Here is a 12,042-nt window from a genome sequence, read left to right on the forward strand (position 1 = left end):
TTTCCTTAACCTTGTAGAGTTGTCAAAAATAAATAATGTGATAATAATTACCTTTTCTGGAGAGTGTACTGTGCTTCAAGACCTTTTGGTATGTTATCTTAACCCACAACACAACTATAAGGAAGAGATATTTTAACCTCCACTTTATGGGTGTATTTGCTGAAACTCTGTGAGGGCAAATAACTTATCAGTGATCGCAGGCAGTTTCCTTTTACCTCCATGGCCCACTGTCTCCAAAAATTCTAAAGAACTGTAAGTGTCATTTTTTTTTTTTTTTTTTTTTGGCCGTCCCGCGTGTCTTGCCGGATCTTAGTTCCCCAACCAGGGATTGAACAAGGGCCCTCGGCAGTGAAAGCGCCCAGTCCTAACCACTGGACGGCCAGGGAACTTCCCTGTTAACTGTCATTTTATTATTACTGTCTGTAAGGGTTTTGTTGATTTTCCTAATGTGACTGCCGCTTCCAAAATAAGACCACTAGGGGGCAGCAGGAACCTTTGTAACCTTTTTGTACAGCTGGAATTTAAAGATTGGGAAGGGGAGGCGGGGAGGGAGGAAGAGCGAGACACAGAGACAGAAACAGAGAAAAGAGACTGAGACAGAAGAAGGGAAAGAGGGAGGGAAGCAAGAGAACACCAACAATAATATCTGGGGTAGGGAAAGGCCACAGGTCTGGTGTGTGAGTGTGTGTATATTTTTGATTAAAATAAAGTTTTCTGACAATGTTTAGTCATTGAAAAAAATCATCTTTTGAGGGCTATTTTATTAAAGTTCCCATGAGAAAATTTAATATTAGTTAATTTAGAGCTTGATGTTCACCCAGTTACCATTTTCTTAATGATGCCCAGTTCTTCAAAATCTGCTGTCTTGATGGGTAAAAGGGATATGTGTCTTGAAGTTGTACAGAACTGTGTTGGTATTTTGCTTCCATGATTTCCCAGCTTTTGTGAATCTAAATAAGTAATGTCAGTTCTCCGTCTCAGCTTCTTTATATATAAAAGCCGAGATGACAACACCACTCTTGCAGGGTCGTGTTGGCAATGAAATTGAGATACTCTGTAAAATATCATGGAATGGATCCATGAACTATACTGTCTCAGAAGCAGATTGACTGATGAATGATAGAACACGAGTCCTTGAGAAAGATACTTCGGCTCAATCCCGTGTTCTATCACTTCCTTAACTTTTGACCCGGGCAAGTATTTTACCTTTCTGCTCTGCAGTTTCCTCAGTGTCCTGATGCCACTGACACTTAGTAGGTGCTCAAAGCATGTTGGCTACTCAGATATTTGAAGACCAACAACTCATAGGGTGTTTAACAAAGTGAAAGTTAATTTCTATTACATTTTTTATAAACAGCCGTTTAAGAAAATGTTCTGCTGATTCTCTAGAATACATTCTGAACATTCTAGACTAGTTTTCTAAAGCTACTTTCGGAGCATGGGTTGAAGGAGTCACTGGCCTCAAGGTTTGGAAATGGCTCTTGGTATTCCTCGTTTGGGTCTTACTGAACGCCTTTGGACCTGAGTTAATTTAACGGAGGCACTGCCAGAAGTCCTTGTTATCCAAAGGAAAGTAGTATGATAGTGGTCTCAAAATTAGGTAGTCAGGATGGTTTTAACATTTTAACTTATCTGTTCTCTTTTACCCTCAAACTCCTATCGAAGTGAGCAAAACTCCTTCAATTATTTCATATTTTTTATAACTTTTTATTTAGATAAAATTTTCAACTTAGAGAAACATGGCAAGTTTCTGTACAAGGAACATATGTATATCCAAGGAACTCCCATGCCCTACTATAACTGAGCAGGACCCTACTGGGGCTTTCCTGGTACAGACCCCTGCCTCATATTTTCTGCTGTGGCTCCTCTTTAAAGTAGCCAGATAATAATATCTCATGCATATTTCCTGAGTTTTTCAGATGCTAAAAACCACCACCAAATGGAAGAAATTAACTACTTGATGATCATGAGAATGTAGCCCCCAGACCTACTGACGCCTAAGGATTGATAAGGTTAACTGCCCTGTTACCTCACCATCAACCAATCAGAGAACGGTACATGAGCTGATCACATACTCTGGGACACCCCTCCTTCACCCGGCCTTTAAAAAGGCTTTGCTGAGCTGTGACAAAGCGAGAGAGAGGCATGGACATATATACACTACCAAACGTAAGGTAGATACCTAGTGGGAAGCAGCTGCATAGCACAGGGATATCAGCTCGGTGCTTTGTGACCGCCTGGAGGGGCGGGATAGGGAGGGAAGGAGGGAGGGAGATGCAAGAGGGAAGAGATATGGGAACATATGTATATGTATAACTGATTCACTTTGTTATAAAGCAGAAACTAACACACCGTTGTAAAGCAATTATACCCCAATAAAGATGTTAAAAAAAAAAAAAGGCTTTGCTGAAACTCTTCAAGGAGTTTGGGGTTTTTTAAGGACATGAGCCGTTCTCCTTGCAAGGCCCTGCCATAAACCTTTCTCTGCTCCAAACTCTAACGTTTTGGTTTGTCTGGGCTCTGTGGGTCAGGCACACGACCTGCGTTCATACTCTCCACGTTCATCGATGGCTGATATTATATTTTGCCCCACTTGCTCTATCATTCTCTCTTTTTTTCTAAACCACTTGAGAATAATTTGCAGACATCATGCCCTTTGTTAATCGATAAACTGAGGCATATTAAAACATTTTAGGAGTTGGAGCAAAAATCAACTCAGATTGGGCAGTTGCCACACAGAAGTGGTTAGGGATGCTCCACTGAGAGGGGCTGGGGAGAGACAGAGAGAGAAGAGATGAAAGCAAGGCAAGGAAACTGTCTGATTGGCTGTAGCTTAGCATCGGTCGTATTTGGAAAAGTTGCCACACAGAAGTGGTTAGGGATGCTCCACTGAGAGGGGCTGGGGAGAGACAGAGAGAGAAGAGATGAAAGCAAGGCAAGGAAACTGTCTGATTGGCTGTAGCTTAGCATCGGTCGTATTTGGAAAAGTTGCCACACAGAAGTGGTTAGGGATGCTCCACTGAGAGGGGCTGGGGAGAGACAGAGAGAGAAGAGATGAAAGCAAGGCAAGGAAACTGTCTGATTGGCTGTAGCTTAGCATCGGTCGTATTTGGAAAAGTTGCCACACAGAAGTGGTTAGGGATGCTCCACTGAGAGGGGCTGGGGAGAGACAGAGAGAGAAGAGATGAAAGCAAGGCAAGGAAACTGTCTGATTGGCTGTAGCTTAGCATCGGTCGTATTTGGAAAAGTTGCCACACAGAAGTGGTTAGGGATGCTCCACTGAGAGGGGCTGGGGAGAGACAGAGAGAGAAGAGATGAAAGCAAGGCAAGGAAACTGTCTGATTGGCTGTAGCTTAGCATCGGTCGTATTTGGAAAAGTTGCCACACAGAAGTGGTTAGGGATGCTCCACTGAGAGGGGCTGGGGAGAGACAGAGAGAGAAGAGATGAAAGCAAGGCAAGGAAACTGTCTGATTGGCTGTAGCTTAGCATCGGTCGTATTTGGAAAAGTTGCCACACAGAAGTGGTTAGGGATGCTCCACTGAGAGGGGCTGGGGAGAGACAGAGAGAGAAGAGATGAAAGCAAGGCAAGGAAACTGTCTGATTGGCTGTAGCTTAGCATCGGTCGTATTTGGAAAAGTTGCCACACAGAAGTGGTTAGGGATGCTCCACTGAGAGGGGCTGGGGAGAGACAGAGAGAGAAGAGATGAAAGCAAGGCAAGGAAACTGTCTGATTGGCTGTAGCTTAGCATCGGTCGTATTTGGAAAAGTTGCCACACAGAAGTGGTTAGGGATGCTCCACTGAGAGGGGCTGGGGAGAGACAGAGAGAGAAGAGATGAAAGCAAGGCAAGGAAACTGTCTGATTGGCTGTAGCTTAGCATCGGTCGTATTTGGAAAAGTTGCCACACAGAAGTGGTTAGGGATGCTCCACTGAGAGGGGCTGGGGAGAGACAGAGAGAGAAAAGATGAAAGCAAGGCAAGGAAACTGTCTGATTGGCTGTAGCTTAGCATCGGTCGTATTTGGAAAAGCCTCATTGGCTGTTTGTGATGAGTAGTCCTTGGGTTTTGATTTCTCCACCTTGAGGCCAGTACAGACTTAGGTTCTGGCTTGTTTGCATAGGCTGCCAAGGTACTAGCACCACCTCAGTCTCATGGCCTCTTTGTTTAATTAATTTAACACCTGTAAGGGCAGAAATTTTTCCCTTCCTCCCTTATAGGGTCTTTGGCTGATCATCTGAAAATTAAACTGCTGTAAGTAAGACAAAGTAACAGGAGAAAAACAAATTTAATTGTGTATGTGTGGGATTCCCATAAAAAATATGAAATCCAATGGCAGTCAGGTAATTGAGGCTTGTATGCCATTCTGGCTAAGGAATGGGCTATGGCCCTGGGGCTTCAAAGGGGAGGAGGGCAAATCACGGGAAGATGAGAAGCGCAGATGTTTGGTACTTAGATGTTTGCGCTGCCAAAGAGATAAAAAGTTATCTCTGGTGATAGCTCTCTTTCTGTCAGGGCCCTATTTAAATTCTTTCAGGCAGTGAAGAGAGGTAAAAGGTTTCCTCGAGTCTGCCGGTCGCGGTTGCCTTCAGTTCAAAATAACCCACATGCCAAAGTGACACATTTTGGGGAGAACTATTTTGCACACTTTACCCTTAAATATCTCAGAATTTATTTCCCAATGACAAGGACATTCACTTACACAACCACAGTACAGTTACCAATAGCAAGAAACTTAAGATTTGTGCAACACTATTCTGTAATCCAGAGTCCATATACAAGTTTCATCAACTGTTCCTATAATGCTTTTTATAGATGTTTTCCAGGATCACAATTTGCACTTAGTTGTCAAGTGTTTTTGGTCCTATAAACTGGAACATTTACTCAGTATTTATTTTGGTTTTTGACCTTGACATTTTCGAAATGGTTATTTTGTATTTTGTTTTTTTGTAGAATGTCTCTCAATTGAGGTTTGTCTGTTATTTCCTGATGATTAGATTCAGGTTATGCGGTTTTGGCAGGGAAATCACAGAAGTGGTGTACTGTTCTCAGGAGACACTAGCATCCATTGTTTCAATATATTTTATAACAATTGTTCAATTGCTCCATTATGAAACAAGTTATCTAACCTTTCTCATTTCCACTTTTTTTTTTTTTTAAAGCATAGTACCTTAGTGTTGGGACAGAACTTTGTAATCGTCTTTCACCCAGTGTGAATCTCCTTCTCAACATTGTTGACAGAGTAACTTCTGCCATGTACGTTCCTGTGATACTGTGATTTATAATAAATATATATTTGGTCTGGTCCATGGTTACTGGCACACAGCTCTTAAAACCTTTGGAATTTCCTAAGTGATGAAGCATCTTTTGTTTCCAGTTCCTGAAATAGCTCCAGAGCCGTAAAGGTGAAATGGGTGTCTTTTTAAATTGAGATATAGTTTATGTACAATATTGTATATTTTGGGTGTACGACATAGAGATTCATAATTTTTAAAGGTTATATTCTACTTATAGTTATAAAATACTGTGTTGTACAACATATTCTTGTAGTGTATTTATTTTATACAAAATTTTGAAGACCTAGTTGGGATTGAAGGTATTGAAAGTTAGTTCTATTTCTAGGGAGGGTCCATGATCCCAGATAACTCTTTTTTTTTTGGGGGGGGGGCCTCTCACTGTTGTGGCTCTCCCATCGCAGAGCACAGGCTCCGGACGCGCAGGCTGTGTGGCCATGGCTCACGGGCCCAGCCGCTCCGTGGCATGTGGGATCTTCTCGGACCGGGGCACGAACCCGTGTCCCCTGCATCGGCAGGCGGACTCTCAACCACTGCACCACCAGGGAAGCCCCCAGATAATTCTTGAGAGAAGTTCCTGGATGGACAGAGTAGCAACAGAGAGGACCTGAAACCAACACCAGGACCCTGGGCCCTGGGTCCCTCCAAGGAGCCCATATGAGGCAGCATGTGTGGCAGTAGGGAAAAGGGCAGTTCTGGGCTTTTCAGAGGTGGAATGAGGGAGTTCATCTGTGGGAAGATGAGGATGGCAGAACCAGGAGAAAGAGCAGGAAAGGGCAGCACTGAGACATGAGCAGCTAAGCAGTTTCATTTCAGTGAGGTTTCAGACATTTCTATTTGGGGTGTTAACTGAAAAACACACGCACAACCTAAGAGTTGAGAATGATGTTTTATTTGGCGGACTTACAGAGGACTTAAGCCCAGGAGACAGTCTCCTCAGATTGCTCTGAGGGACCACTCCAAAGAGTTAAGGGAAGAGCCAGGATATATAGGAGCCTTTGCCAAAAAAAAAAAAAAAAACACCAGGTAGTTGGATCATCAAAAGATTACTGCTAATTAAAGAAAACCAGATATCTCAAGTTAATGAATTTAGTGCTTTTCTATGTGTGGGAAGGTGCAAGAGTCTGGGTTTACTGAAATTGTTCCTTTGATATGCACCTTAACTATCTAGGGCCAGAATCCTGTTTTCTCCATCCTGAATCCCCTCAGGGCGCACCGTCTGGGGTTGCTGCAGAGGCTGACCGCTTGATGGCGTCAACATACTTTGTTTACTGATATGGCAGGACATTCTTTGTCTACAGGGGTTTAAAAAGTGTGTGTGTGTGTGTGTGTGTGCATGTATGTGTGTGATAACATGATATTTTCGGCAAGTATTTTCCATGATATAAAGTTTTCTCTTGAGCTGTGTTCCTTCATTTTCTGCACGTTCCCCACTTCAGCACGCGTTTTGTTTGTTTGTTTGTTTGTTTGTTTTGCGGTACACGGGCCACTCACCGCCACGGCCTCTCCCGTTGCGGAGCACAGCTCCGGATGCGTAGGCTCAGCGGCCATGGCTCATGGGCCCAGCCTCTCCGCGGCACGTGGGATCCTCCCGGACCGGGGCACAAACCCGTGTCCCCTGCATCGGCAGGCGGACTCTCAACCACTGCGCCACCAGGGAAGCCCTAGCACGCGTTTTGATGGAAGTACTGCTTGTTTCTCATGTACATCAAACTTGCTAAGTAGACTGAGGTTTCTGACCTACAATAGCAACTCTCTGCATTCCATGGATTAGTAGTGGTAAATTTAGTTCCACACTCACGTTAGCTCCCAGACTCCTTAGAAATTAAGATACTTCTCTTTTGGTATAACAGTTTTATATTCAATAATTTTTTCTTTACACCTGTTCATTAAGGTGCAATGAATCAGAGGGCTTTTACCAAGTTTACATCTGTTTCCTGTGTGGTCGGCCCCTTCCTTTTATTTCCTGTATGCCATGTCTCTACTACTCAAGGCAGAAGGGTGTAATTCAGGGAGGATGAACTTTACTCTTCCCTGATGGTCACAGTGAGTAAATGCTTCCTGTGGCTCAGAAGTCTGCCTCCTGAAGTTTTCTTTTAACCTATAACCCCACCAAAGATAAAGGCTCTTATCCAGTTTCCTATTACTCTGGGATCACAAACCACTCCCTAGAAATATAATTAACTTCCAGTACTCTCAGTCCTGACGGCATCTGGAAAAATTTGAGGCTTTTGTCCTCTACTAAAAATCGATGGCCTTTCTCCTCCACCCAGGTATCCCTTCTCAGAGAGGTGAAATCTGGGTTTCCTGTCCATTGCTGGTCTTTGAGAGGTGGGAAGAGTAAGCTATTTTGTGCTACAGCCATTTTCCTCCTAGGTTCTATGAATATTTAAAGTCAAATCTATGTCACCAATTTAAAGATGAATTTTCTTTGAAAAACTCCAATCTTCTACTTGAAAAGTTAATATCATAATCATAATATTAATCTTATTCTATAAAATTCATAACTCCGTCCTTATGCTAACAGAAATTTGCTCTCCCCCTGCTCTAAGACATGTTACAAATCTTCTTACATTAACAATGAAGGGTACAAACATACATCACATTTCTCAATCATTAGTGTTTTGTTTGACTAGAGGGGAAAATGTTTGTCTACCTTACCCCAAATGTAATAACATATCAAATAACACATATTATTACATCAGTTTCATCTAATTCCAATCCATTCACTATTGTTTTAAATAACTTCTCGTCTCTGGGGGCCAAATCCCACACACACACCCTCCACTGCCTCTGTTCTTTTCTAGTATTTGAAGATGCTGTCTGTTCTTTCAGGTCTCCCTTTCCAGACTTAACATTCTGACTCGACTGTTCCTCAGACTATCATCCTGGCCATCTTCCTCTTTGTAAATTCCAGTAAGTCAATGACTCCTGTAAATATGGCAATAGGACACCACACATGTATCTAATCAATGGGGCTAAAGGCTTCTTTTGCTCTGAATGCTTTCTTTCACTGATGCAACCTAAGGTGAAGCAGCTTTTCTGTGTAACTATGTCAATTTTTTTCACTTGCTGAATTTGTACATATTAGAAATCATAGAGTCATTCGGACATGAACTTCTATTATTAAGTCAGATATCACTGATCCTATGCAACTGTAAATTTGAAGTAGATTTAGCAAGCTCATTTTTATTTATTTATTTAATGATGCTAGCTGATAAAAAACATTTATGGCGCAGACGGTCTTCCACAAGCCACTATTCATTACAAGTGCAAGCTCACTTTTAGGACCTTACATTTATGCATCCTTAGCCCCTTTATTTTAGCTTGTCAATGCCGTCACAAATCCTGATTCTAAGACAAAGTATTACAGCAATAACTCTTGGTTTAGTTTCATGCAAAAACTGGAATGCCATTCTTTTCATACCTTCATTAAAACATTAATTAAAATATTAAAAATAGCACAGGGTTAAGTAGAGATTCCTGGGCATAACAATAGGAATTTCCTTTTAGGTTAAAAATGATACAATTTAAGGTTCTTTTTAGTGATGCATCACCCAGTTGTTCAACCAGGTTTGAACGCACCTAATTCTGCCCATGTCTTAACCAGGGATCGCAACTTGTCAGTTGAGTTCAAAAGATGTTTTTGACTTAAATAATTCAGGCGGGTCATGCATTCTTCATTTAGCCATAATTCGTAACTTTCAGTCTTAGACTAGCTTAATAATATATGTTACCTATTTACCTAGACTCTTCAGACGTTTGTAGCCCTATCTGAATCATTCCACTTAGGGTAAAGAAACCTTAAAGGAATGTCATCACCATGCTAAAAATGAGGAAAAAAAAAACCCCAGACATCTACAAAATCATAAAATTTCTGGAATCCATGAAACAGCCAGGGTCACAAGACAGAAGAGGCACCATTCTCGAGCTCTTTTCTAAGCCTCCACTGGGTGTTCATGAAAAAGATTGGGGGCAGGACAAGAGAACAGAGAAATTGCCCCCCTTGGTGATGAAAACAGGTACAAAACTTCTCTTATTTGAAGAAAGCCATCTGCCTCTAGTGGACAGGCAAGGAAACCTGTCTGTCTCAGGAGCCTGTGGTGATACAAAGAGAGGTCTACAAGCACTGGGAAGGGCTGGAAACTCTCTCCATGCCGGAACACCCTCATAGATACCAGGCAGAGCTGGTCTGCCCTGGTGGGGGGATGAGTGGGTATGAGTGCTGAGATAGTCCCATCCCAGAGGTCAGGTGCAAGAGTCCTTCTGAGTGTGAGGCTGTACCAGAACTGAGAACCCCTTCCCCTACCTCACCAGGAGCCTAGCAGCAAGTAGCAAACCACAGCTGGTCACTGCATGGAGAGAGACAAGCCCCAGGTCCCGGGAGTGCAGGCTCACAGGGCCTGCTCAAAACCGAGAGCAGAACAGAAACACTGAGGAAACCCCTCAGGCACCTCAGACCCCAGAGGAAGCACAGGCTAACAGCAGCTCACCCCTGGAGGATGCAAAGTCTACGGTACACTGAAGGCAACTAGAGCAAAACAAAACTCAAATGCAGCTCAACTACTGACTATGGTGACATATTCCCAATGTTAAAGCCTGACCGATGTGTGTCTATTCAGGGCACAAATACAACTGACCTCTGTCTTCATTGTTTTTTCTACACCTAGCGTCTAGCATTCAACCCAAAATTATGACACACACACACATAAAACCAAGAAAAACAATCCAATGTCAAGAGACAAAGCAATCCACAGAAACAAACTTAGAGATGATCCAGACGGTGGAGCTATTAGATAAGGACAAGAATGTAACTATGATTAAGAGGTTTAAGACACGCTAAACGTTTGTCAAATGCTCTCTTGAAATCTAAATATAACACATCTCAACCCTCTTAATTCAGCTGCCATCTTAGAAGTCTCTCTCTATATTTGGGTCCGTTTTTCCCTGAACCTCTTGAAACCTACTTCGTTAGAACCTGGTCTATGAAGTTTATTAAAGCAGATTTCTTCATGCTAATCACCTTGTTTGTCTGGCTTAATTCTCTAATTTCCCTCATCACTTGGTTCAAGTACTCATCCAATATTCTCTATATAACTTTAAAAAATGTATTGATTTGATCTGATTGTCATCACTTCTGCCTTTTCTTCTCTTCATCTCCCAAATCACTTGACATACTGGATGTCTCATGGTTTCCCTATTTTTTAGCTTATGCCACAGGTTTGCTGAATTCTCTCTTGGGTCCTCCTGAAACGTTTCTAGCCTTTTAAGCTTTGTTATAATTTCCCTCCCGTTCCTGTTATTTTTTCTTATGTATTTCGTAGCTATTACTGTGGATCACATCACTATAACAATTATAGTTCATTCATTTTAATATATTTAATTTGTTCTAGAATTTGACATCATTTTATTGTCAAATTATTTTACAGGTTCCATGAAGCTGAGTAGAGAGAGGAACTTTTGTTTTAGATGAGCCTTTGAAATTTCCAACTGAGCCCAAGTGGTCCCCAAGTTTCCCATATATTTAACAGCTAAGTGTGTTAGGAGCTAAGTATACCTTTGCTTAACTGTATATGCTTTGGAGGAAGTGGACAGTGTTTTAAGGGTTTGCTTTGTCTTCTTTTCTGAATAATAGATTTCTATTCGATATGTTGTTACTGTTGTTCTTAAAGGCTTTTTTTTTTTTCTAAAAAAAAAAAAGTTGTGTGCCTTGTGTTTTTAATGGCTTGGACGACTCTGTGCTGACCCTTTTCTGTCCTGAACAGCACTAAAAAATTTTGTTTTCTCCTCCTCTTTAGTGCTATTTTTAGCCTGGTCCACCCACTAGTTTCTACTAATAAGTAAAGGCCTGTGGGTCTATCATCCTTAGAAAATCATATTACCACCCTAATTTAATATGCAGTTCAGATCAAACAAATACTCAAGCAGCATTTTCAGAGTGTAAGCTTCATGAGGGCAAGCCATATCTTTTGCTCACCGCTCTATCACTTAAGCTTGTAATAGTGCCTGTCACCGGAATAGGCCCTCAATGAATTATTTTTGTTGAGTACATTTTTTTTTTGTATGTGTGAATGAAGCTTGCCAAATACCATGCCAACCATTTTCTAATACATTCTTACTTAATCCTCCCCATGATTTTGTGAGTAGGTATTTTAGTCCCTTTTTTACAGATGAACGTGTTGAGACTCAGAGAGGTATTGTAACTTGCCCAACATTGCTTAGCTAGAGCAAAGCAAACAAGATTCAAATCAGGTCTTCTGACTGTCAGTCAATGAGTATTTACACTAAACGCACTAAATGAGAAAGCTGAACGTGGCCCTCTAAAACAACACCACCACCACCTACCTTTACTGAATACTTTCTATAAACCAGATATTGTGCCAAGTTCTGTATATGTTTGATCTCACTTAATTCCCTCAGTTGCCCTTTTTGGTAATAGTATTATCATTATTTCAAGTTTACTAAGGATCTGAGGTTTGAAGTAATCAAAGGAACTTTTAGCCTTCTTCCTAGTTTCTGTTATGTCTTATCTCCAGATCCTTTGTCGGGGTGATGGCAGTGGAGAGGTGTTTTGTCCTTACTCTCCCGACGTGAGTTTATGACCCTTTGCATTCTGAATCTTATTTTCCTGAAGTGGTGATACAAGCCTGTTTTTTTTCCCTAACTAGCAGATTTTTCTGTTTGATTCTTGTCCATATGAAATATGGTACCCAGAGTCTCCTTTCTGACTCAGCTTACTTCTCTGAACATCA

Source organism: Orcinus orca, chromosome 11 (assembly GCF_937001465.1).
Source record: "Orcinus orca chromosome 11, mOrcOrc1.1, whole genome shotgun sequence".
Lineage (NCBI taxonomy): Eukaryota > Metazoa > Chordata > Mammalia > Artiodactyla > Delphinidae > Orcinus > Orcinus orca.